The following is a 26,834-nucleotide window of genomic DNA, read 5'->3' on the forward strand; positions in this document are numbered from 1 at the left end:
GTCACTGGGGATATAAGAGTAAAAAAGACCCATGTGACCTTTGCTCTTACAAAGTATACAGTCTACAAGATCTGTGCCTGAAACATTCTAGGTATCCAGTTAGTTTAAATACCAATTCATTTGATTAATTATTTCAATGAATGGATATTTACATTTTGAAAATGTAAAAATAAATGAGAAATGTTCTTACGTTTCTCTCAGGCTAATAGGAGACACATATGTAAACAAATAATGTCCATGCGATATGGACAGTTTGATAACTGAAATACGTTCCATATTCCTTGATGGTAGAAGGGAATAGCATGAAGAATCTGCTTGGAGGAGTCAGGAATGAAAGAATGAATTACTGAACTTGTAATATTTGAGCAAGTATGCTTGAGAAGATGTCCTCTTTTTTCCCTTTATCCCTTTTACTTCTCTTTTCCCTCTTTCCCTCTTCCCTTCTCTTCCCTTTTTCTTGCTGATCCCTTTGCCCTTTAGGATTCAACTCAAGGGGCTTCCCTTCCCTAGTGGCACAGTGGTTAAGAATCCACCTGCCCACAGGTTCGAGCCCTGGTAATGGAAGTTCTCACACGCCACGGAGCAGCTAAGCCCGTGCACCACAACTACTGAGCCTGCGCTCTAGAGCCCACGAACCACAACTACCAAAGCCCGCGCGCCTATGCTCCGCAACAAGGGAAGCCACCGCAATGAGAAGCCCATGCACTGCAACAAAGAGTAACCCCCGCTCGCCGCATCTAGAGAAAGCCCATGCGCAGCAACAAAGAGCCAACACAGCCATAAATAAATAAATAAGATTCAACTCAAGGGCTACTTTTATAATAAACCTTTACTGACCACTCCTCTTCCTCCCTCCCAAACTCCCAGGCTGGGTTCGTAATGTTTCCAAACTCCCATAAGGCCTGGCACGTACCTCTACTAATTCTCTTACACTTTGACATATATCATCTGTGTGTCTGTCAGTCACCAACCACCCCTCCCCCCCAAGTCAAGTCCTGGCACATAATTAGTACTCAGTAAACTCAATAAATGTTTCTTGAGGAAATATAACTTTAGACTACAGTGAGATAACATTACACCTCCATCAAAATGGCTAAAATTTTAAAAATTGCTATCAAGTGTTGATGAAAATATAGAAAAACTGGAAGTTTTAAACATTGCTGAAAGGAGAATAAATTGATACAACCATTTTGGAAAATTTTTTGGCAAAATCGATTGAAGCTGAACATATGCCCACCGTGTTACCCAGAGGCTGAGCTCCTGGGTACATATCCAAAAGAAATGGATGCTTATAGTGAAACAGCTTCACACCAGCTTTATTTATAATAGCCCCAATCTGGAAACACCTAAATGTCCATCCACAGTAGAACAGACAAGTGAATTGTGGTATATTTATATCATGGGAGAGTACACAATGATTTTTTAAATGAAAAACTGCTATGTGAAGCAATATGGATGATTCTCATAGACTAATATTGAGCAAAAGAAACCAGAGACAAAGAGGTACATCTTGTGATTCCACTTCAGTGAAGTTCCAGAAGAGTCAAAATTAATCTCTGGTGATATAAATTGAAATAATGGTAAACTTTTACAGAAGGGAGCGGTAAGGCAGTGGAAGGGGACAGGAGAGGCACTAAGGCAGTTTGGGAAATGATCTATATTTTTATAATGGCATATTTAAAATCCACATACAGAAGGATTTTCTAAGGCAATGTCAATGTCAACTGTCCTTTTTAAAAACATTTTATACCCCAACCACATAAATATGTAAAAATTAGAGTTATATACTTAATAGTTGGTGCTTGTTTTTTACTATATGTAGGATTACATTGATAAAAATGTAAATATAAAAATAAGTAAATAAAAACGAATGTTCCTTGAATGAATGAATGAATGAATAAGTTGGGTCTCCAAAGAGAAAAGAAAGAAGAAAGTATTACAGTGTAAGAGGGACTTGTATTGCATTGAATTTTAAAGCAGTACTTGGTTCTTGAGCACTTTATACTCCAATAATGCCCAAAGTGAATTGCTCATGGACTTCTTTTGCTTAAATATTAGTCCCCTTTGCTATTTAACCAGGATTGTGAGGTTAAAAGAGGAAATCATTAACAGTAAAGCAGATGTCGGAGAGGCCTGTGGGACTGGCATTAATTCACAATGAGGGATCTATTAAGCCCTCGGGAACTGGGGAATATGCCTCATTCCCTTCAGTTTTTTATCCTTTTGTGCTTTATGAGGCGCAAGTACAAATTAATTTTTCAGACTCTTGAAGGGAGAGGAGAGGAGTTGGCACCCGTGATTACAAACAGGAACAGAAGCCACCCCTCACATGATATTTCTCAAGACACCTGAAGGCCAGAGTAAATTAGTTCTAATTGCCGAGCAGCCCGGCCACGGGATGCGCCTCTCCCCATCCTTCTTCAGGCGGGGCTCGTGGCTAAGCATTCTTCTTGCCAGCCTTGCGCAGCCCAAGAGTGACCAGCAACTCCTCAGACGGCCGATGGCACATGCCTCAGAGGTGGTGTCAAAACCCAACCCGACTCTGGCTCCCACCACAGAGGATGCAGCGTCAGAAGACGCGGTTCCCAGCCCGTCCAGTAGGTGTCGCTGTCCCGCGGCCGCCGCGCTCCTCGAGGCCCGGGCCCGGGGGCGTGTCCTCCTTACCTTGGGGCTCCGGCGCGCGCACCTCACCTGCGCTCCCGCCCCGTGCCTTCCGCGCCGCGGTGCGGTGGGGGCGCGCGCTGTGCTGCGTCCCCGCGACCAGGGGGCGGGGTCGGACAGCGCGCTGGGAAAGGCGGGCCAGTTGGCGTCCAGGTGCGTTCTTCCATAAGGGCCGGGTGGCGGAGACGGCAGCATCCGAGCAGCCGGAGGAGGAGGCAGGCGAGAAGATGCCACTGTCGCTGCTACCTCAGGGCGACCACGGGGAGTCCAGTCCGTCCAGGACCCCCCAAAAGCACACCGCTTTCCATTTCTGGCGGTCCAAGAAGAAACAGCAGCCTCCGCGGTCTGACTGTGGGGTGTTCATTCCGCACCCGCCCCCAGCGCCCCTCGGCGAGGCCAGGTAAGCCCCTCGCCGAGCTCCCCCCTCCCCCCAACAGTCTCACCTCCTCCTGCCCCCTTTCTACTCCTGCTGCGCCGACCCTGGAGTCCTCTCCACCGTCAGCCCGCTCGACCCCTCTCGGAGAAGGGGAAAGGCCCAGGGTCGTTTCCCCCGTTAGGAGCGTAACGGGCTCCAAGGCGGGGGGTGGGGGGGATGTGGTGGCCGCTGCGAGTGACGGGGTTCCTCGCGGCTTCTGGCTCAGACCAAGCTCCAGCGAGAGGAACTTGTGCCCACCCATGTGGCCTTTATTTTGACTGGCAAAGACTTTACACCAGAGTCTATACTATCAACTTGCTAACGAGAGCATGTGGGTTTGGTTATTACCGTAATGAACGATGATCGGAGCTCCACCTGGGGATTCCGTAAGACTTGATAGCGGTGCCTGAATTGTGAAGAGTCCCACTCTTGCAGTTGTTATATCTCCATTGTCCTCACAGGACCCGAATGGAGGAAGAAGTGGGAGGAATGGTTACCCCCATTTTATGCGTGGAGAATCTGAGACCAAAGGGTGAATGGCTTGTCCCCATTGGAATCAGTGGCAGAACCAGGCAGAACCTAGTTATTCAAAGTGTAACTGCCATTGTGCTTATAAATTCTTTACCACGATTTTGTGAGGATTTTATCCTTTAGGCATAATTATTCAATTATACTATCTGAACTGATGGATTCGTTGAACAATAATCAATTGGGTGGTAACAGTATATTTATGGGGTACAGGTGTGTGAAATATTTGTAATGAAGGACAGTTGGCAATATCCAGTGTATCCTTCTGTGTGTGTTTTTAAAACACACCTTTATGAACAATGAGAATAATATTGTGCAAGATTTGCATTGTAGAAATATTTTTCCTTTGTTTCTAAAAAAAAGTCTTAATTTGCAACATATTTTCATTCATTTAGCAAATATTTTATTAACTAAGTGCTGGGATATCAAAAACAATGAGAATGGTCTCTGTCATCAAAGACTTTTTAGTGTCTTGAGGAGCCCAAAAAGTAAACAGTGGGATAAGTGCTATGATAGATGTTAGCATAGAGGAGGGGATTTAGGGAGGTTTCCTGGAGGAGGATGACTGAAGCGCTTTCATCAGACAGAAAAGGGACGAGCAACAAGTTCCAGGCAAAGGTGCATTATGAGCATCGCCAACACTTGGAAGAACATGGTACTTTCTGAGAAGTACTTCCTGAACAGGTGGTTCGGGGCAGTCTATGTGTGAGGGCATAGGGAGAGGCGTGCTAAGAGAGAAGGTATTTTATTTTTTCTCATTTATCATTCCCAGTAGTAATTGGTTGTAATAGAACATATTTTTATCCACATAAAGACTTACTGTGCTTAACTACTAATTGAAATTTCTAACAAAATATGTTACTTAATAATGATATATCCAACATAAAAGCATTTTTCCTATTACCTCAGTAAATATTTTAAAAACTTCCATAGTGGTGGTTCTTATCTGACCTAGTCGCATCATTTCGTATCTATCAAATGAGATAATACACAGCTGTAAACAATTTATTCAAATGCAAATACTTTTTAGATTAAAACTTAAAATAGGAGCCTTTGTTTCTTTCCTCGAGCTTCATGTATTTTAGTTCAGTCTTGAAGCATTCCATTCTTTCCTTCAGAACTATGATGAACTTTGTACTAACAAATGTCCTGAGAACTAACCTTACTGGTCTGTCTTTGGGATGTTTTTCTAGTTGTATCATGTTTATAAATATTTTGTTTACTTCTGAGAGATTGTACCTGTTTCTAGTAAAGAGAGCAGCTAAAGCGCACTTAGGTTTCTGGCCCATCTTTGGCCAATGTGTCTCTCTTGGGCCATCTGCCCTGTACGTTCATTTCTGTCCAGGATTTGGAGGTGGTGGACCTCAGCTGGAATGTGCAGCACTCACTGTGGCCTTTGTTTCTACATAACGATGGGACAGTCATGGCCACACGTATCTGCTGGGCATACACGATTAATATTGTGGGCTTTTAGAGCAAATGAAAGTGAATTTATGTCCTGGATGCGTGACCTTGCGCAAGTTACTTCACCTTTCTGAGTCTCAGTTTCTTCATATGGAAAATGGAGGAAAGAGTAATACTAATTTTGTAAGGCTGTTATGAATATCACATGATAATTCATGTTATTAAATGTAAAACTCTTATCACACTTCTGGACACAAAGTAGAAACTCAGTAAATGTAAAGCCATCACCACCACCACCATCATCATTATTATAAATGCAAATGGGAGAAATGGAAAAAGCAGGGTTGGGGAGGGGGAAAATGCTTCTCTTCCTATAAGAGCTTTTACCACTCCAATGATGGTTCAAAGTTTATTGATGTCAGATTTCTGTATTCTGCAAATATTTGTGACTTTCAGTGTAGGTGTTCTAAAATTCAGTGACCATTGCTTTCTTTCTTTACATAAAATAATTTGAACATGGCTGCCTCTCTTCCTAAAATTCACTTTTAGAGGTTTTTTTCAGCTTGGTTTTGGTAAACATGTTAATATGTTATTTTCCATAGAAACAGAGCCTCGCCCTTCTGGGTTAGCCTCATCTCCTCTCTCGTCCATTCTGCTTTTGCCATCAGAGGGACCACGCTGGTGTGGAGAGGGCATGGCGAGCTGTGGCCAGACTTTCCTTACCAGCCATTAGTGGCACCATCATTTATTAGGTTTTGAATTATACTTCATTAAAAAAATTTTTTTTATTTATGTATTTATATTTGGCTGCGTTGGGTCTTTGTTGCTGCCCGCAGTCTTTCTCTAGTTGCGGCGAGCGGGGGCTACTCTTCATTGCAGTGCGTGGGCGTCTCATTGCGGTGGCTTCTCGTTGCGGAGCACGGGCTCTAGGCGCACGGGCTCAGTAGTTGTGGCTTGTGGGCTCAGCGCAGGCTCAGTAGCTGTGGCTCACGGGCTTAGTTGCTCCTCGGCATGTGGGATCTTCCCGGACCAGGGCTCGAACCCGTGTCCCCTGCATTGGCAGGCGGATTCTTAACCACTGCGCCAGCAGGGAAGCCCTTGAATTATACTTCATTTTCTAAACAATTTATTCAGAGTGTGGATTCTCTATCTGGGTTTAAATCCCTGTTCTACTTACTGTGACACTGAACTGTGTCATCCTGGGCAAGTTATTATCCTTTTTGTGCTTCAGTTTTCTCATCCATAAAAGGGACATAATAAGCGTTGTTATAAAAATATGTAAGTTAATGCATGTCAAGTGCTCAGGAAAGTGACTGCTCAAGAAATGGGAGCTGTTTCTCCTTTTTCTTATTAGTATCTTGCCTATACTTTCTTTTCTTATATAAATTTATTTTATTTTATTTATCTTTGGCTGTGTTGAGTCTTTGTTGCTGCGCACGAGCTTTCTCTAGTTGCAGTAAGTGGGAGCTACTCTTCGTTGCAGTGTGTGGGCTTCTCATTGCGGTGGCTTCTCTTGTGGAGCACAGGCTCTAGGCGCACAAGCTTCAGTAGTTGTGACACGCGAGCCCAGTCGTTGTGGCTCGTGGGCTCTAGAGCGCAGGCTCAGTAGTTGTGGCACACGAGCTTAGTTGCTCAGCGGCATGTGGGATCTTCCTGGACCAGGGCTCGAACCCATGTCCCTGCATTGGCAGGCAGATTCTTAACCACTGTGACACCAGGGAAGCCCTATACTCTCTTTTGAGTAGTAATTTCGTGTGTTTATTTTCTGCTAGAAAATAGTTCTTCCTTTTTATTCTCCCTAATCAAGACATCCAGTGTTATTTTGATTAGAAATGGGCTCTTCGCTAAGGTCAGTACAGTGAACTAAAAATGATCACTGTCGAACTGAACTGAACTCCAAACCTAGAAGCAAGCATTAATGCTCTCTGCAGGGAAGCCAAACTCAGGTGATGGGTGGGCTCCATAATCCTCTGGAAATCAGCAGACCTGGTTTCATTTGGAGGAAAAAATGCAGCCAGCGCCAGAAAGCAGAGCATCCTCATTTCAGGTTCAAGTTTTGGGACTGTCAGCAGTCCCTTAGTTTTTCTGTCCTGGCATGGACCTTTTCCTTCTATAAAGGGAAAACAACTTACTCCCTGTTTATATCACTAGAGTGTTGTGAGCATAAACTACTGTTTTATTCCATGAGAAAAAGAACAATAAAATGTTATTTGAAAGCATTCTGGAACTGCAGAGTGTTAGTCTTCGTCACTTAATTGTTTCTAGTTTTCAGTCTTTTGTGGCTGGTTTAGTGTTTAGAACTCCAAACAGGTTTAATTATTTTCTAATATAAAGGACATAGCTAGATAAGCCTAAGTTTGTTTTACCTAATATTGCATCTAAACTGGTTAATACATACTGGGTTATTTCCCTTATTTAGCTTATGCCAAAGGCAAGAGTTTGAATTTTTAAGTTTATGTCGTTTCACCACTGATAAAGCAGGAGTTTAAATTTTAGGCCTGTCACTTACTAGCGGTGAGCTCCTGGGGAAGTTTCTTTACTGCTCTAACTTCAGTTTCATGATCTGCGACCTACCTCTTGCATTGTTTTGGAGACTTCTAAATATATATTTACAATGACTATCACAGTGCCTGGAAGATAACAGAGGCTCAATAAATAGGTCTGAGAGCACGCTGCAGTGAAAAAGGCATGGACTGTGGTGTTGGACAGACTCAGTTTCAAATTTGTCTCTGCTATTTGGATAAGTTTTGCTAAGCCTCAGCTTTCTCTGTAAAATGGAGACAATGGCACTTTGCTCTGGGGCTCTCTGACGGTTAAATACTATCTATGTAAAACACCTGGCCCAACCTGAAACAGGTGCTGGACAGATGAAAGGTGGTGGGAGAGGGAGTGATTGTGGCAGTGATGTTGTAATTGTCGTTGTCTGCATAGTAATGGTGGTAGCATTCATAAATCCCTTTGTACTTTGTAAGTGGAGTCAAACAACTCCAGAAGTCCAGTAGAAGTTGTAACCAGGTCTGTCAAGACATGAAGTACCTTTGGGTATCTGGAAATACCTTTGTAGTTGTAAAAGTGCAGCCCTTTGTGCATTGAATGACTTAAAAGTCTTAATACATCTGATTTAAGAAGCCAAAGATAAACTTTATACTTGAAGTTAGAGGCATTTCTCCTGAAGTGATTTTTTGGTTTAGTTTTGTTTTTTTAGATTTTTTAAAAATGTGGACCATTTTTTTAAAGTCTTTATTGAATTTGTTACAATATTGCTTTCTGTTTTTCTGTTTTGGTTTTTCGGCCACAAGGCATGTGGGATTTTAGTTCCCCAACCAGGGATCGAACCCACAGCTCCCGCATTGGAAGGCAAAGTTTTAACCACTGGACTGCCAGGGAAATCCCTCTCCTAAAGTGATTTTGGAGTCTAAGTTTAGTATAGGATAATTCTTTGCCACTTATCTCTGTCATTATATTACTTTATCCACTCTATTTCTACACTTTTAGTCATTATCTTCTTAGTCCGTAACCAAGTGATGTGAACACTTTTGGAGACCTTTAGTACTTCTGCGCTTAGGTTTATTTCTTTTTTCTTCTGTAGCTTTCAATTATAAATTTTATTTATAAGGATGAGACAGCGAATCACTGCTTTACTATTCATGCATGATTAGAGCCATGTAGCAAAGATACTCAATATTGAAATTTATTTTCTAATTGCTAATATTCATTCAAAATGCCCATCTTACTATGAACATTAAAAACACTTATCTGTGTTAACTTTTAGTTCACCTAAGGCATTGGTTGTGTTTTAGGAATGTCCATGCAGAAAAAAGTGATTTAATTATTTAAAAAAATTGTGTCTGGTGAGGTTATTTGAATCTTGAACTGTATGCATTTCTGTTTACCTTGAAAAATTTATCAAACGATTGTTTAATCTCCCTTTCATGTTTTAGCTACTGTATAGAAGATCTAGAGAGCCTGTTCATGAAAAGCAATGCAATCTGACCTACAGAATCATTTTTCTAGGATTAATGATACATTATTCTATGGCAGCAAATTCCTTTCTGTATCTAATTGAAATGATTCTCAATCAGAATTTAAAGAGAAGTTTCTTATGTCCAACAAACACTTACTGAGCACTTATTCTGTATCAGGCACTGGGAAAAAGAACAATGAAATTAGAGATGACCTCTGCTCCTAAGATACTTGTAGTCTAGTGGAGGAGGGGCATATGGACGAATAAAGTAGCATGTCATGCATTAAGTGCAGAAATAGAAGATTTAATCAAATGCATTGAGGTCAGAAGAAGGATTACCTTGAAGGAGCAGAAAATTTTTTCTCTCCTGAAGAAGTTTTACTCATACTGAATAATTAATGAGAATTTTTATTCTCTCATATCGAGATCATCAAAGGCTCTAAATCTTCAGATTATGATCATCTTAAACTATATCCAATACTGGACAAAAAGAAAAATCATGGAAACTTTTATTTTCTCAGTGACATTTAAAACAAAGAGAATCAAAAAAAAAAAACCCAAAGAGAATCATGTATTCAGGATTATGCTTAAATAATTTTCCATTTAAAATATCTAGAGCCTTAGATTATCTCAGCTATTCTATCACATTTTGGCACCTAGGAATAAAGATTGGGCTTCAGTTGTGACATATTGATTTGAAAGCCTTTGCTGAAATTATAGGTAAACATGATACTAATACTCTAAAATTACAGGCTGAAAATGAGTGGTTCTTGACATTTTTTAGATAGATTTACAGATCCAAAGAGGATTGTTATTTAGGGTACACAGCTAACTTGGTGTCTACTCAATCTCTGTCAGAATGATTCTGGAGACTCTTTCAGGAAGAGTCCAGCATTGCCTGTGTTCTAAAAGCAAGATGCTCTTCCTTAAGAGCAACCTATCTTTATTTTCATGCCAAATTTCCTGGCATATCCAACAGGTGTGTTTTCATATATTCACTTTAGAAAAATGAATTCTGGACTTTTGTCCAAGAGAGGATTGAAATGTGAATTCAATATCTTGTCCCAAAGTGAGTTTTCAAGATAAGGTATGTATAAATATCTGACACTTGTGGGGATTTTGGCAAGAAAGGCCAGTCAATTGTTTGAGTCTCATTAGCTCACTTGATTGCTCCCTTAAAACACAGCTGCATTGGGCCAACGCAAATGCCTCATCATAATACCCCTGTGGATTCAGGTTTATGAGATGCCTTCATGCTAAAGAATGAGCACTTGCTTAGTGCTGTCTTTACAGCACTGTGTGTCTCCTGGATTGGCCTATTCAATGGGAGTGAAGCAATGACAGAGAAACTTCATAACAAGGGATCATTTTGACAAAGTACCAGGAGACCCCGAGACACACAAGTGAGGCAGAGAATCCTAAGTCCGTTTGTGGTGTCCCAGTTTCTCTCATCTGCAAGTTATAGACAAGACGAGGACCGGTAGAACCTATAGCTAACACAGAAAAATGAAACAGAATTAACAAGTGCCTTTCGATTTTTACCTCCCCGTGTATGCAAGTTAAATGAGTAAAAATAAGTTACTGTTAAGCTTGGCAAAATATTGGTTTGTAGTTTGGTTCTCTAGTTGGATAGTTTTTTATCTTGAAGTTGGGGTCAAAAGGCAAAATAACATGTGCTATGAATAAGACAAGAAAATACAGGAGGCATTTGATTTATAATAACTTTAGACCATGTCTATGAAAACCTTGTTTTCCATCAAGGTTCCGTTGAAAGATGCAGTTTATTTAACATACACTGTGTCTGTCAGACACTGTTCTAAGTACTTTACAACTAGTAACTCACTACAGTTAATTCATAACATCCCTGAGAGGTAGGTAATATTATCAATATTATTCCTATTTTGAGGAAGAATGAGGCACAGAGGGGCATGGTAATTTGACCGTCAGGGAGTTCATTATGGTTGGGGCTAGGGTTCTCCAGCTGGTGGTCTTAAGTCCTGCAGTTAATCACTGCAAATTGAAAGCACTGTGGTTAATGCTACCTTCTTTGTATTCCCACAGTGAGTGTATGTAGGCTGTAGATTTCACATGCAGGAATTATAATATACACAGGAAAACAAGTTACTTTTTGGTACTAACAATTTCTATATTAATTAGTGAAGAGAAAAACTATTTAAATACATTAAAATACAATGTGTTAACTTCTTGGAAGAAAAAACAATTTTAAAGCAGAAATTCTAAAGTGTATGTTATATCCAAAAGTATCCATGTCTAGATCCTTAGTCTGGGGCTTCTGCCCAAGCTTCGTCAGGAAACAGCATGACCTGGAAGGGGACCTGGTTGGTACACCCTTCTTCTTCCCTCACAGTCTCGGCCCAGGCAGTAGAGTGCAAAGTCAGATATAAGTGGCTAGCTAGGTGGCCCTCAGAATTTACAGTTGCTGCTCAGGCTAAGTGGGGTGTCAGAATTTCTCAAGGGGTAACTCTCACTTAGGTCTCTAGAGGTCCTGCTGCTTGAATCCTTTGGTTTTACTTGCTGATTTATCATTGAGGGTTGCCTGTTAATGAATACAAGTTTCACCTTATGTTGACCTTACACTTTAAGGATTATAAACTACTGCTGTTATTTTATCCCTCATGAAGCTCGTAATGGCTCTCTGCAGTAAGCCCAGACCCTCATTTTATAGATGAGGAAACTGAAGTTCAAAGAATGCAATGCAAATGGGGAAGTGCAACTAAAACCAGGTTTTCTGCTTTCTGCTCAGCTTTCTTTTGGATTCTCTTGGCTTATAGACTGTACCGCTCCATTCCTGGCCTCTACCCAACTCTGGCAGGAGCCCAACTGACTCATCTAACTTCCTGATGACTATTCTCTGGGACATCTTTGCCTAGATTCATAAACCAACAACTATGAGACTGTCTGATCCCCAGATTGAGTTATTAGTTTTTCAGCTGGAATATACACTATAGTCTGGTTACTGACATACTGAATACTTTCAGAGTTCCTGCTACAATTAGTACCTCCCCTGCTACCTAAAAAACAAAAAACAAAAAAAACCCCAAACCAAAACACACACACACACAAAATATCTTAATTCATGTTTTCAAAAAATGTTTAAAGTTTGCACAACCCATACTTTATAATAATAAGATGGTCTTTAAAATTATAGAGTAGGGACTTTCTGGTGGCACAGTGGTTAAGAATCCGCCTGCCAATGCAGGGGACATGGGTTCGAGCCCTGGTTCAGGAAGATCCCACATGCCACTGAGCAACTAAGCTCATGCTCCACAACTACTGAGCCTGCGCTCTAGAGCCCACGATCCACAACTACTGGGCCCGTGTGCCACAACTACTGAAGCCCATGTGCCTAGAGCCTGTGCTCCGCAACAAGAGAAGCCACTGCAATGAGAAGCCCACGCACCGCAACGAAGAGTAGCCCCTGCTCTCCACAACTAGAGAAAGCCTGCATGCAGCAACGAAGACCCAATGCAGCCATAAAAAAATAAATAAAAATGAAAAAAAAATTATAGAGTATATGAATGTGTCCCCCTAAAATTCATAACTGAAACGCTAAACTCCAATACCTCAGAATGTGATTGTATTTGGAGAGAGGGACTTTAAAGAGAAAAAGTTAAATAATGAGGCCATTAGGGTGGGCCCCAATCAAATCTAACTGGTGTCATAATAAGAAGAGGAGATTAGGATACACAGAGAGACACCAGGGGCATGTACGCACAGAGGAGCAACCATGTGAAGACGCAGCAAGAGAGCAGCTGTCTGTAAGCCAAGGAGAGAGGCCTCAGGAAAATCAACCCTGGCAACACTTAGGTCTTGGATTTCTAGCCTCCAGAACTGTGAGAAAATAAATTTCTGTTGTTTTATCCAAAAAATAAATAAATAACATTATAGAGTCTATCCATATTGTACCCATTCAAGAATTCCTTTTATGGGGCCTGACATAATAATGGTGCTGAGACGGGGAATATATTTTATTTATGATCTGTCATTTAAATGTTTTCATAATACTGATGAATTTCATAAATATTCTATGAAAGTACAGCTTGATTGTTTTTGCCTCTGCTATTAGAAAAAGTTGACAGTAGAACCAAACTGTTGACATTGATGTTGACATACAGTGTAAGTGTCTTCTTTATCATGAGTGCCATGTGCAAACCTAAGAACTGGCCCTTTTCAAGCCTGTGCAGGGGAGGCTGCCCCAGGCCTTGCCAGCCGTTCTTGGCTCTACTTGCAAAGGTTGGCTTGCTTCCCCACTGTTCCCCTCCTGAGAACTAAGTGGTTGCTATTATCTGCAAGAACTATTATCTTACTGTTATTATATGCAAAACAAAATGTAGTTGCTCCAAAGTGGGGTTACAAAACTATTCTCTCTTACTATTGACTCCCCAAAACAATTTTGTCTGGAATACACTCAATTATCGATCAGGAATCCTTCATTGGAGGCTACTTTGGATGGAAACAAGAACATTTGTATTCCCATATGTGTCAGTAAACATGTTTAAACAAGTTAGTCTAAAACTAGAATTTGGATATTTATTTTCAAGATAAAAGCAAAGTATGACAAGTATGACTGAATATCCAGCATTGGCTCAAAGTTTTGACTTTTACCACTTTGCATATTGTGACTGTCCTAATCTCACCCTGTGAGAAGTTTCAAGTAGTTTGACCTAGAAGTCATAGTAGCTAGTGCATTACCGGTGCTTAATTGTATCCTTCCTTGTTATTTCACTTTTATTTAAAGCTCTTTTTTATGCCCATAAGGGAACAATCAGTCCTAGATCTAGGTGATAACTGTTGATGCATTGAGGCTGTGTTTGCATCATCATGTAGTTCCCCACAGAGAAGCTCCTCAGGAATTTATGCATCGACTTCCTTGCTCACTGCAGGACTCCTGGTTGCTTTCTGTGTGTGTAATCATACTCTGGTTACAATTCCACAAATTTAGGAAGCCAGCAGATGTTAAACAAAGGGGAGCACCAATTTTTATCTTCATGCCACCCAAGAACTGATCAACAAAGAGCAAAAGACAGCCAGTTGGGTTTGGGCTGTTTTCTAAGGAAAATGGGTGCGGAGGTGGGGAATGGAGGAGGGGAATTCTCCTCAGCCCAATAATTCCCAACCTCTCCTATAAGTTAAGTAAACATAAGAAACTTAAGAATATGTAGGTGGGGACTTACCTGGTGGCACAGTGGTTGGGAGTCCGCCTACCAATGCAGGGGACATGGGTTCGACCCCTGGTCGGGGAGGATCCCACATGCTGCGGAGCAACTGAGCCCATACGCACGGCTACTAAGCCCGTGCTCTAGAGCCCCCGAGCCAAAAAGAAAAAAAAAAGAATACATAGGTGAAAGGGCATGAATTGTTGATTACCTATTATGTGACAGTTGCCTTTATATTCAGTGTATCTCATCTAATCTTCATAATAGCTCTGCCAAGTAGGTGATTTTACCCCCATTTTTACAATTGAGAACACAGAACCTGAAAGAGGGGAAGTAGCTTACCCAAGCTGATTTAGCTGGTAAATGACAGAACAGTATTTGAACCCAGGTCTTTCAGACTCCAGAGCTCATAATATTTTCACCACACCATGAGAAAACTAAAGCTGATTGGATGAGCAGTTGGTAGAATGTGTGAATGTGTGTGTGTGTGTGTGTGTGTGTGTGTGGTAGTTAAAGAACAGAAGCATCCAACAGAAATGTAGTTATCCATTTACTCTCAGAGCAATCACCCTTTCAAAGACCAGGAAAGACACATTTCTCCTTTTTAATTATCTGCATACTACCACGTCCTATTTAGAGAAGGGGAATACCCAAGAATGAAGAATTCATGTGTGCTGGGAAGTCCATGAGGCATTCTTGTTTTCTTGGGAACATTTGACTTGAGATAATACTGCTGAGAATCAGTGACTCAGTCCCTGAAGTGTTAGCTAAACTTGTTGCACCTGATTTCCAATCTACTCTCAAAGCCACCAAGTCTTTACCTGTTGCTGAGATTATTCAGAGTATGCAAAGGAATCTAAGGTGAAAAATGTTGAGGATTTTTCACTCTGTGCAAAGATTAATCATAGCCCTAGAAGAGGAAAGAAAATGCTGGTGACCAAAGTCTGAATTTATAGGAAATACTGTTGGCTTGAAAGATGTAGATCTAGAGAGTTTGATGTAAAAGGATTATGAAAACCCTTTAAATAATCTTTGTCTTTATAGGAGCTGGCAAGTTTGTCTTTAGTGCTCATTTCTCTGAAAATTGAATTTTATTTTGACTTTTATGTGTTTGAGTTATTCTTAAAATTACATTTAAGAATGTTCATTAGGGCTTCCCTGGTGGCGCAGTGGTTGGGAGTCCGCCTGCCTATGCAGGGGACACGGGTTCGTGCCCCGGTTCTGGAGGATCCCACATGCCGCGGAGTGGCTGGGCCCGTGAGCCATGGCCGCTGAGCCTGTGCATCCGGAGCCTGTGCTCTGCAACGGGAGAGGCCACAACAGTGAGAGGCCCGTGTACCGCAAAAAAAAAAAAAAAAAAAAAAAAGAATGTTCATTAATTTCTATGAGTATTATTATATGCACAAAACTAATTTACAGTAGGTCATAGAAGAGAGTGAATTTCTTTTTCCATTATACTAGGCTAAAACTTCTGTTCTGGTACTTAGATTTATTGTAGTTATTTTATTTTATTTTATTTTATTTTATTTTTTTGGTACGCGGGCCTCTCACTGTTGTGGCCTCTCCCCTTGCGGAGCACAGGCTCCGGATGCGCAGCCTCAGCGGCCATGGCTCACGGGCCCAGCCGCTCCGCGGCATATGGGATCCTCCCGGACCGGGGCACGAACCCGTATCCCCTGCATCGGCAGGCGGACTCTCAACCACTGCGCCACCAGGGAGGCCCTATTGTAGTTATTTTAAAGCATAAATTACTATAGTCATTAGTACTGCCTAATTTCCAGAGTACAACTGGAAATTTGCTACTTTATCTTGAACCACACTGTCTGCTCAGTTCTGCTTATTATAGACTTTCTCCAATTTTAAAAACAATTATCCAGTGATAATGGTAATTGAAGCATCAGGTTTGCTTCCTTCATGTGACTCAAGCAACTGAGCAGATGTTATTTCTATCAAAAGCCATCTTAATGTATGGTCTTTGGTGTCTGTCACACTCAGGAAGGTAAGTAAATGTGAGAGTGAAAGTGCACCGATGTAATTCACTTATTTAACATATGTGGACACCTGCTGTGTGTGAGGCCCTGGGGTATGGGCTGGCAAACCAATTCAAGCTCTGTTGTTGGGAAACTGAGTCTCATTTTCCTGTCTCTAAGACTGTGCAATACTCACCATTAAAATGAAAAGTTGCCCATTTGCCATTATAATAAGGTAGAAAAATAAATGTTCAAACATGCACAAGATAGAGGCTGAGAGATACAGGAACTTAAGACTCACGGGGGATGAAGGATTTATGATGTTTGAGAGGTCTCAACATTGATACTGCTAAAGGACTTCCAAAGACCACTTGATAATGTTCTATCCATCTATTCTATGGACATATATATGTGTAAAGTACTTAGTGCTGGCATGTATGTGTGTGTATATATACACACACTCAGTGTGTGTCTTTATATGCACACACATATATGTACTTATATGTACTCAGTGTGCACACATGCATGTATGTATACACACATATGTACTCATATCTGTGCTCAGTGCTAGATTACTTACTTGGTAAATTAAGCATGTGCTTACAATATTAGCAAAGCAGGGAGGGATGAGAAAGAGAAAAAAATTCAGAATATGCCTGGAAGTTTTATGTTATTTCAGAATATCAAAATTTTGTTTTAGAGTTTAGAATTGTTTTTATTTTGAGTAACATATTGGTTGAGGGAGGCATAATCTTTTTAGTGGTTCAAGTGATCATTATACAGACTTCTCTATATTCCTTGTTTAAAGAGCTGCCGGTTGGGGTTAGGCGGGGTGGAGGAAAGTATCATGTGAACTATGGAAAGTAAGAGAGAAATGTGCCCAGTTTATTCTCATGTTCTTCACATGAGTTGTATTCCAGATCCCAAAAATATCATTTTATCTTCCCTGAAAAGGCTTGATTGGTTGATACCACTTTTCAAATGACCTGTCCAGTTCCATGGAAGTGGTCAGAGTAGTGAACCTTCGAAGGGACTGTTCTTTTATGATTGAGACTCTCGTTTTATTTGTTGATGTAGACTACATTTACTTTAGCTATTTTGGCAGCTTTAATAACTATTTATGAATAACACTTTCTGTTCTTTTTCTGTGCATATTTTCATATAATTTAGCACTAAAGATGAAATTACAAAGGCAGCATTAGATGCCTTTTGTGTCCTGTTTTATTTTCACTTAGCGTTATATCATAAATATATTCTCATGTCATTAAAATATGTAAAATAATTTTCTTACTCATTCCCCTATTGCTGGACACTTAGGTTCTTTCTGATTTTTCATTATTAGTAGTAATGCTGCAGTGAACATCTCTGTGTGAAACCTCAGTCTCTGAATATTCTCTGTTTGCCCTTCCAGATCCACTCTCCACCTTCCTCTGTGCTCCTGAGAGCTGATTGATAGACTGTGTGGACCAAGCTCTCCTGCCCTCTGGTTTCTAGCTGGGTTCAGCCAATGGGAGGCTTTGGAGGAGAGGGCAGGAGCAGGAGGTGGCACTGGAGTGTGGTAGTGGTTTTGTTACTCTGCTGAAAGCTACAGCCTCTTCTACAGCTCACATCTTGCCAGTTCCAGTACTCACACCCTCCCCTTGCCTATCTGTCTAGAGGTAGTAATGATTTCCTGCTGTTAGGAGCCCTGGGCTGCTCCACTGCCCTTTATTGATTTTCCTTCACCTTCCCACATCTTGTAAATAGTTCTTTAAACACTTTTCAGTCATCTCTTCTGTGTGTGCCATCTCTTCCCTGCTGGGATCCTGTCTGACATCATCTAAATCTGAGTGGTATGTTCTTTTTATTATATTTTAAGTTAGGGTCTTTGCACTGCAGAAAGGTAAAAGACCATTCAGAATAGGGTAGGGAAGTTCAATTAGGTCAGGACCAAACTGGTGCTAGATTGAATTAAATTATTCTCATAGAGATATAAGCAAATTGCTTTTGGAACAGAGAGAAGGGGGCAATAAAGTCTTCCATGCCCTGTGTTGAAAATGCCTGTACTTAAAAGATAAGGAGGATATCTTAGCTGCCAAATGTTTCCAGTTCTCATGTTGCATTTGGATATTATTGGCTCAGTTGATTCATTTTCATTCTGGGATTTTGTGGCTCACCCCTTATATTTTTCCTCCTGTTCTTGGCAGTTTGCATATTCATATGTACGGCCTTCTATATCCACTTACATTGTGTTGGCCAAAAAGTTTGTTTGGGTTTTTCCATAAGATGTTATGAAACTTTTTGGCCAACCCAGTATATTCCTTTTTCATCTACATGTTTCTTATGACCTCTTCCTTATAGAAAGCACACTTAGGATTTTGTGAGCTGAGTAGATGCCATGTGTTTGGAATTCCTCCACGTATGAGTGATAACTTTCTTAGTCTTTAAATAAAAAGCAAAGCATCTAGCAAACAGTTAACTTCATTCACTTTTGCTTCATTTCGAAACCTTAGAGTCTATAATTTTCCAGAACAAATGCCAAAGTGTTCATCAAACTTACTAGGGGCTGTTATTAGTTCACAAATCTTTTCATTTGAATGATAATGTCATCCATGGCTAATGGGTGATCACTGCCAGATCCCTGACTGACATGGAGTATTGAGGCTTATCCAAGGACTCACCTGGTTGCTCAAAAGTATAGTCCCTTTTAAAAAATAAATTTTATGTATTTTAGGAAATGTCTTTGTTGATTTGATATTCACATTATATTTCATGCTCTTAGGAATGTTAATTGCTATGAATATATTCTACCCCAGGTATAGAGTAAGGATAATTCACTTAAAATTCAATGTATAAACTTCTCACCATTTAATAATTACCAGTGATGGCAGAAAAGAAAAAAACAAAACAAAAAACCCCACAGTAGAGAAATGAGAGGGCTTTGGTCTTAATCCTGTATTTCCCAGTTCCAAATTAGAAAACTTTGGGCAAATCATCTAAACTCTTTGAGCCTCAGGGTATTCATCAATAAAATGGGAATGATACCAACCTGCCTAGCTCCCCACCAGGCTGTTGAGAGGCTCCTTGGAAACAGTGTGTGAAAAGTTTGGTGACAACCGTGAGGTTTTCGGTAAACTCCATCACCCCTTGACTCATCCCTTGGCTCTCCTCACTTCTTTTCTGGAAGACTTGTAAATTATTTTCCCTTTTCCTTTGGTCTTTTCAAAACTGAGTGGATACGTGGCAGTATTCACTTTTCCGTATCTTTTCTCCATCCTAATCTCCTCGGTGTCCATTCCTCCCCATCTCCGGAATTCTGGTCTGAAGCTGGTACGGGGCACTCCCATCCATGTCCCTGTGCAAAGTGACGAGGTGAAAGTGGGGACTCTGTGGATCCTTGTGCTGTTCTGCACGGCCCCTCCTTCTCGGCTTTCTTCCCCTGTCCCTTCGGTCTGTGCCACCTAAATGCCTATGGGAATTGTGGTAGCTGGATGGACACACCCATATTTCCTCCTCAGCCACTGCCAACCAGTTGCCTTTCTCTTACAGATGCAGCGTATTTCACAGAGGAAGCTCATGGGATTCCCACATAATTCTAAGTAGTTAGGTCTGGTTGTCTCCATTTAACAGATTAAACAGTTGAGGCATGAAGCTTTTTAATGAAAGTGAGTACTATATCCCAGGACTCCAGAATTGTAGCCAGTGCTGTTTCCACTCTAGCTTCACAGATATCCTAGCAGGGTAGATGGAGAAAAAAATGTTTGTAGCTTTATTGGTTTTTGTGATGTTCTTTCTTTTTCTTCCCTTTTTAAATTTAACATGGTCAAGTTAATGGAATAAAATGATATTTAAGTAGAAGAGGAAATTGAAAAATATTTATTAGATTAGTAGCATAAGACATTATCCTTACATTCTACTTAAAGATTGCACTTTTTAAAAAAATTATTTATTTATTTATTTACTGTTGGCTGCGTTGGGTCTTTGGTGCTGTGTGCCGGTTTTCTCTAGTTGTGGTGAGCGGGGGCTGCTCTTCCTTGCGGTGCGCGGGCTCCTCATTGCAGTGGTTTCTCTTGTTGCGGAGCACGGGCTCTAGGGTGTGCGGGCTTCAGTAGTTGTGGCACACGGGCTCAGTAGTTGTGGCTTGCAGGCTCTAGAGCGCAGGCTCAGTAGTTCTGGCGCATGGGCTTAGTTGCTCCGCGGCATGTGGGATCTTCCCAGACCAGGGCTCAAACCCCTGTCTCCTGTATTGGCAGGTGGATTCTTAATCACTGCACCACCAGGGAAGCCCAAGATTACACTATTATAAATATTAAATTTCTAAGGTAACATTTCTAAGAAAATTCTATATGTAGAAAATAATGGATTTTTGTTAGTAACAAATGGATGGCTGTTGAATCGGCAAGTTTGACTCTTACCTATTGTATGTGAAAGACAGTTGTCTCTAGGGCCTTTCAGTGTTTGGAGTTGGATAACCAAAGACACTGTCCTGACTTGTACAACTTCAGTGGAGCAAAATCTCAGAAGTTAGTACCCCACCAGACGCCTTTCCCATCAGAGCTACTCATGTTCAAGTCCTAACACACACCTTCAGTTGTGTTTTTTCCCTAAGTGGAAATTTGAGTATCATTGAACACAATGTATTTAGGAAATTCAAATATTTAACAAATAAAAATAACCCTAGGGTAATTTCATTTGGGAACTCGCGATGTGAATTATTAAGAGATTCTGTAGCCCCAAAGCCAAGGCTTGGGCATGGACAGGAACCCAGAGTAGCTGCAGTCAACTTCCCTGAGCATTAAAGCCTGGTGGTGGATCAGAGGGCTGATGGACTAGCCACCTAAAGGAGTCTGATGGTTAATTAGCACAGAGAGGAGAATGTAGCTGTTTCTATCACAGTCTTTGTATTTTTGTACCAGTCATGTAGATGAATTTAAAAAAAAAAAAAAGGAGATTAATAACAATTTGGGGAAAGAGCCAAAGCAGAAATCTGAAGACTTGGATCTCTACTTATTGGCTATGTTAATCCAGTAAAATCAGTTGTCTTTCCTGGAGCTTAGGTTCCTCATTTATAGTAGGAGGGGGTGAATTTGGTCTTCCATCATAAGGTTTGTTCTTGTCTATGTCCTCTGAATTATGTATTGGAGTTGATCATTTTCCAGGAAAGTTGGTCAAGGTTTAAGTACAATAAACAGCAGTGTGTAAGGCATGCAGAAAGTGAGTTGGTTCTAATGATAAGTAGTTATTTCTACCCTTTTCAATGAGAGTGTCCCTTGATGAAAAGTAGAGCCATCAAGGTCATGAGGTAGGTTGGCAAGGTTAGAGTTTCTATACCTCTTATGAGTAGGAAGCTTGTACATCTTGCGCAGCTGCAAAAGGGAAAAGAAGGAAACTTTAAGAGTTATGCATTTAACTTAGACATATAACATGAAGGGTGAATCACATAAATACTGTTTTGAGGAGTCTCTTAACATGTATACATCTGTGTCTTTATATTTGATCGTCATTTCACTAATGCAGCCTAAGATCATAAAATTCAACTGAGGAATGTGCAGACAGTCCTATTTGCAGCCTAGAAGCCTTTACTAATGACACAAATTTGGGGGAAAAGTGTAGAAAATTTCTATGTCTGGCTTCTATGTAGTCATAACGTATCTTTTGACTTCATAAAATAGCTTACTACTTTCTTTACAGGTTTGAGGCATAGAGTCTTCAGCCCTGAACTTGTGGCCAAAATATCTAAATTCTGCTCCTGGTTCAGCCGTTTCTGCTTGTGTTGCCTTAGGCAAATCGTTTCACCTCTTTGGAGCTCAGTTCCCTCAAATATGAAAAATGAACCAGTGGGATAATGAAGGGATTTTAATCAACCTCTTTCCAGATTTTATATTCTGTTTGTCTACAGATTCCAGCTTGCTACTGGGGAGGTTGAAGGACATAAACAAATGCAAATGTTATCTCCAACATTTACACACCAGCCAATCGCAAATGTTAAAAACCATATCCAGGGAAAGCTAGTGTAACTGAGGGCTGGTTCCTAGGAGATGGTTCTCCCAGAAGCAGATGCTATGACAAGGATTCAAGTACAGATAGAACTCAGGAAATACTTCTAGGGAGTGAGAAAGTGAGCAGGGAAGGGAAGCCAGCCAGTAAAGGGGGAATGATCACTCCTGTTTCCACTGTAGGTAAATGGAGGTTAGCCCCCTCAGGGAATCCTGAATGTCACTGTAAAAGTCAGAGCTGTGCTATCTCTGGGGCAGGGGAATTGGAGTATTAGAACAGCAGGTTCTGCAAGTCACAGGTTGAGAGCTGCCCCTGCAGGGCATTGTTTCTCTGGCACTTGCTGCCTCAGGCAATGTGGACTGCTGCAGGCCAGAAAGCCCCCTGGTGGTTGGAAGTGCAGGGTCCCAGGCCACAGTGTCCTGAGGGCATTACAGTGCCTGCCATAATCTGGTTACAGCGGTAAGGCCAGAGCAGTACAGCGAAACTACTGCCCTGTGGTGCACCAACTGAAGGTAGGTATGCATCCACGTTTAGAAGGATGCACCACTAAGGGACACTGAAGCAGTTCACCAGGAAGTGATGAGCAGCCCTCCCAGCTGCAGAGATTTCTTGTTTAACAATGTTTTCCTAAACACAATGACATGTAGCAGCCAGGGAGGGGCAGGCTCCTGAGTGCCTGTTTACCGTAGATCTGGGTGGCAGGCCGTGGACATTGAAAAAAGACGTGTTGACGGTACAGGTGCCATGAGTGTAGTCAAAATTGCAGGGCCCAATTGCTGGCTGGCTACATCTGGGACACTTTAAAGGGAGTAGCATCCTTGAGAACTTTGTGATGCAAAGGGTGAAGCTCACAAGGAATATGTTTTTATTTTGTAGAAACTCTCCTTTTGATAGAGAAAGCACATTCTCTCAGGTATTACAAAAGCATGTTAGGAGATATAGAATTTTCTTCTATCAGGTTCTGTGGAGAATCAAACCAGCTGTCAGCAACATCCTTGACTGATTTTGAAACATCTGGGTTTTAAAATAGAATGTTTGGCATGAGCATTAAATTTTTGTTCCTTCAGCATCACCCAAAGTTTTGTGAAAACTCTATTGCTTTCTAGGTGAAGTTGGCTTTTAAAAATCAATCTTTTTTTCTATGTTTTGCTATTTATACAGTGGAAAAATGTGTTTTCGAAATATAACTATATTTCTGTTAGAAATGTAACTTTGTTTCATATTTCTGTAATAATTAAAATTAAATATTTAGGCCAGAATTAAAAGCTAAGTGTTTAAAAATGGTTTCTGCACTACTGGTATGGAGAAGCTAGCAGAAGACCTTTGATAACCGGTGTACTTACAATTATTATAAAAAAGGTGTTATTAACAATAATATGCCCCAGTGTATAATTGTCCTTGATTTATTCACATTGCAAAAGAAAATGATAATGAAGGAATCATGACTATATTGCTATTAGGTAATCTGCTTACTACAAGATTATTGATATCCAGGTAGGACTAATGGGAAATCCTGCAATCGTTTTCTCATGTCTCCATGTCCATGAAAGGCAGATAAGAAATCAAGAGGGCAGATGGACTCTTTAGGTAAGATCTTTGGGGAAAGGATGTTGAAAAGTGAACTTGAGCTAATCATGAAGCAGAATTTTATGGATTTTTAAAAAGTATGTAAGGAGGTCTTCTAGTCTAGTGTTTCTCAAAATGTGTTTCTTAAATATCCAAATCAGAAAATAGCAGATTCCTGTCCCCACGTCCAGGAATTAAAATTTGGTAGGTTTGGAGTAGGGCCTAGGAATCTGCATTTTAACCCACTTGTCCATGTTTGGGAACCACAGATCTAACCCAATGGGGGTTAGGATATAAAAATCTCAAGAGGGTCTTCCCAAGGTTACCCGGCTGCCTGGTGGCAGAGCTGGGGCCAAAACCAGGTCTCTTGAGTTTAAAGTTTGTTTCTTTATATTTATAATTTTTATAAATATTTGAACCCATATTCCAAACTTACCCTTTGCATAAGTAATTATTGGCTACAGAACCAAATACAGCAGATGTGTAAAGTCTCAACCCTCTTATATGTATAAATATGTAAATGAAATGTATGCAGACTAGAATAACAGGAACAGTTTTGGGAGGCTGGGCTTTACATCCTAAAAAAAGTACAAAGCACAACAAATGAAAAGTTCTGGTATGAATGGATTTCTAACAAGGCTCTGATACGAATGTATCATATGATTTGTCACACATATTTTTCCTCTGATCACTTCTTCATTCCCACATCTATTGTTCATATTTGGCAAGTTTGCCACAGATAACTTCCTCCTGCAGTTTTTCATATTCAACCTCCTACGTGTTCCAGCCAGCAAATCAACTGCTCAGAGCCAGGTAGTTGATGACTGTCTGGGCTGGTGAGTTTGTGTGATTAGTACTTGGGGCTAGGGAAGCTGTAATTGTGGTTCTCATTCCTGTATGTGACCAGTCAGCTTTGCTCTAAGAAAAAAAATGCTTCCTTGTTCATAAACTGCATTTGTCACAAGGCAAGTCTTCCTGAAGATGTGCAGTGTTGGCCCTGCAGGCACCAGGTGAGAGCAAGTGTACAGCTCAGCTCAGCACATCACCTCTGGGAGGAGGGCAACTTTCAGGGCACTTCTTGCTGATGGTGGGTGGTTAGTGTCACCTTTGTTGAGTATGGGAAATTCCACGAGTTTAAACAAGGTTGTGGAGAATCTTCTGTGACCCTCTGACCCTCCAGGAGCCTCTCACAGGTACCTGGGCCCTTTAATTTAGAGTGGACAGAGTCGAGACAGGTTGATTTTGAACCAGGGTTGATTTTGACACCGGTTAAAGCGAAAATAGAATTGGGAGACAATTGCTCTACTTTGTCTCCTCTCTTCCCCTTCCTTCCTTCTTGTTCTTGTAACCTTATCTTAATCCAGTAAGGATTTCAAATGTTTACCAGGGGGCATACAATGTAACAAAGTAGCATAATTTACAAATATAGTAAAACAACAATGAAAAAACAAAGGTGGGACCCAAGTTAATAAAGACTAAATTTGCTGATCATAATGACCTACCCACTAGCATGACTGGGCCTCAAATTTGGTGCTGAGTTTTCTAACACTCTCATAAAACAAGAAATGGTTTAAGTTACACAGTTCAGTCCTTAATTTAGAAGAGACCCATAAAGAGAATTACAACACTTCTTTTTATTCAGATCAGAATTCTCTCTGGGGCATCCTTATAAAGAGAATTCTATGATCTAAGGAACAATGTTATTGACAATTTCTTAAAATAAGACTAAACAAAAATTTCCTGGGGTGAGGGGTGTTTCTTAAAACCCCTAATGTTGACTTGGAATATAACTTAGTTTAGGCGATTCTGCAGGAGGCCAATACAAAGCAATCTAGGAATTGATATGCAAATTAATAAAATGACAATATGAAGTTGTAGGGATTTAAAGAATGTGTTGAGCTATTAGCATTTCCACCAACCCTGAGATTAATTATCACTGGAACTGCAAAAATGCTTTGAACTCTACTTGGAAAGAAACATCTTGACAAATACGAGGAGAGGTGAGGAAGAAAAAAGAAGCTGAGGAAGATAAACTCAACTTGCCTTTCATGTGCAGGAGACGGAAGTTTCCAAGTTTCCTCATGGGGCCTGGAGCATGGGGCAACTGTACCTTCCTCTGTACTCACAGCCCACCCCTCCAGAGGCCCTTCCTCCTCTCCCCTGCCCGGCACTCTTATTACCAGCATCCCCTTGTACTCTTGAAAAGATCCTTGTTTGAACGATAAGTTATAAGGCCACCCCACCATGAACTAACTACACTGCCTTTTTTTTTTTTTTTTTTTTGTGGTACGCGGGCCTCTCACTGCCGTGGCCTCTCCCGCTGCGGAGCACAGGCTCCGTGGATGCACAGGCCCAGCGGCCGTGGCTCACGGGCCCAGCCGCTCCACGGCATGTGGGATCCTCCCGGACCGGGGCACGAACCCACGTCCCCTGCATCGGCAGGCGGACTCCCAACCACTGCGCCACCAGGGAAGCCCCAGATCTAGGATATTTTAACTGCTATAGAAATTTACATATTTTTTGCAATATCGTAATTTATTTATATCCAATCTCTTCTGATGGATATTTAGGGTTTCCTGATTTTTCTAATTTTGCATCATATGAAAACACCATCCTATTTGAGTGTGAACACTGAATGAACTACCAATTCATTGGGAAGCAAAGAGCACATGACAATTCTTCCATATTTAAACATCAAATAATTATAGTATTAGCCTTTGTATGTATGACTTCACCAACCTCTAGCAGAGGAGAATTTTCCCACTTTTGCCAGAGTATGTAATTTCATTTCTAGCATTTCAGGAATGACCCATTTTTCCTCATTGACAGCTTTAGCACCAGAGTCAGGAAAACCAGCACCTAAAATCTCTGGCATGCCATTCTTAGCATGGGTCAGTGGAAAGGCCAAGTCTAATGATATTGCCTTCTGACCAAATATGCAAACAATGTGGCAGTGAGCACCCTTGTCTGTCTCTCTTTATAGCACATGTATAAAAGTTTCTCTAGGGTTTTTACCTAGAAGTAGACTTGCTGGGTAACAGGATATGTGCATTTTAAACCTTCGTAGAAAGTAAAAAATTATTTTCCAATATGGATTTATCAAGATGTCTGAGTTCCCATTTCCCACATCCTCACCAACATTTGGTATTATCCAACTCTTAAATTTTTGCCAA

The sequence above is a fragment of the Mesoplodon bidens genome (assembly GCF_964165515.1).
Source record: "Mesoplodon bidens genome assembly, chromosome: 12".
Classification (NCBI taxonomy): domain Eukaryota; kingdom Metazoa; phylum Chordata; class Mammalia; order Artiodactyla; family Ziphiidae; genus Mesoplodon; species Mesoplodon bidens.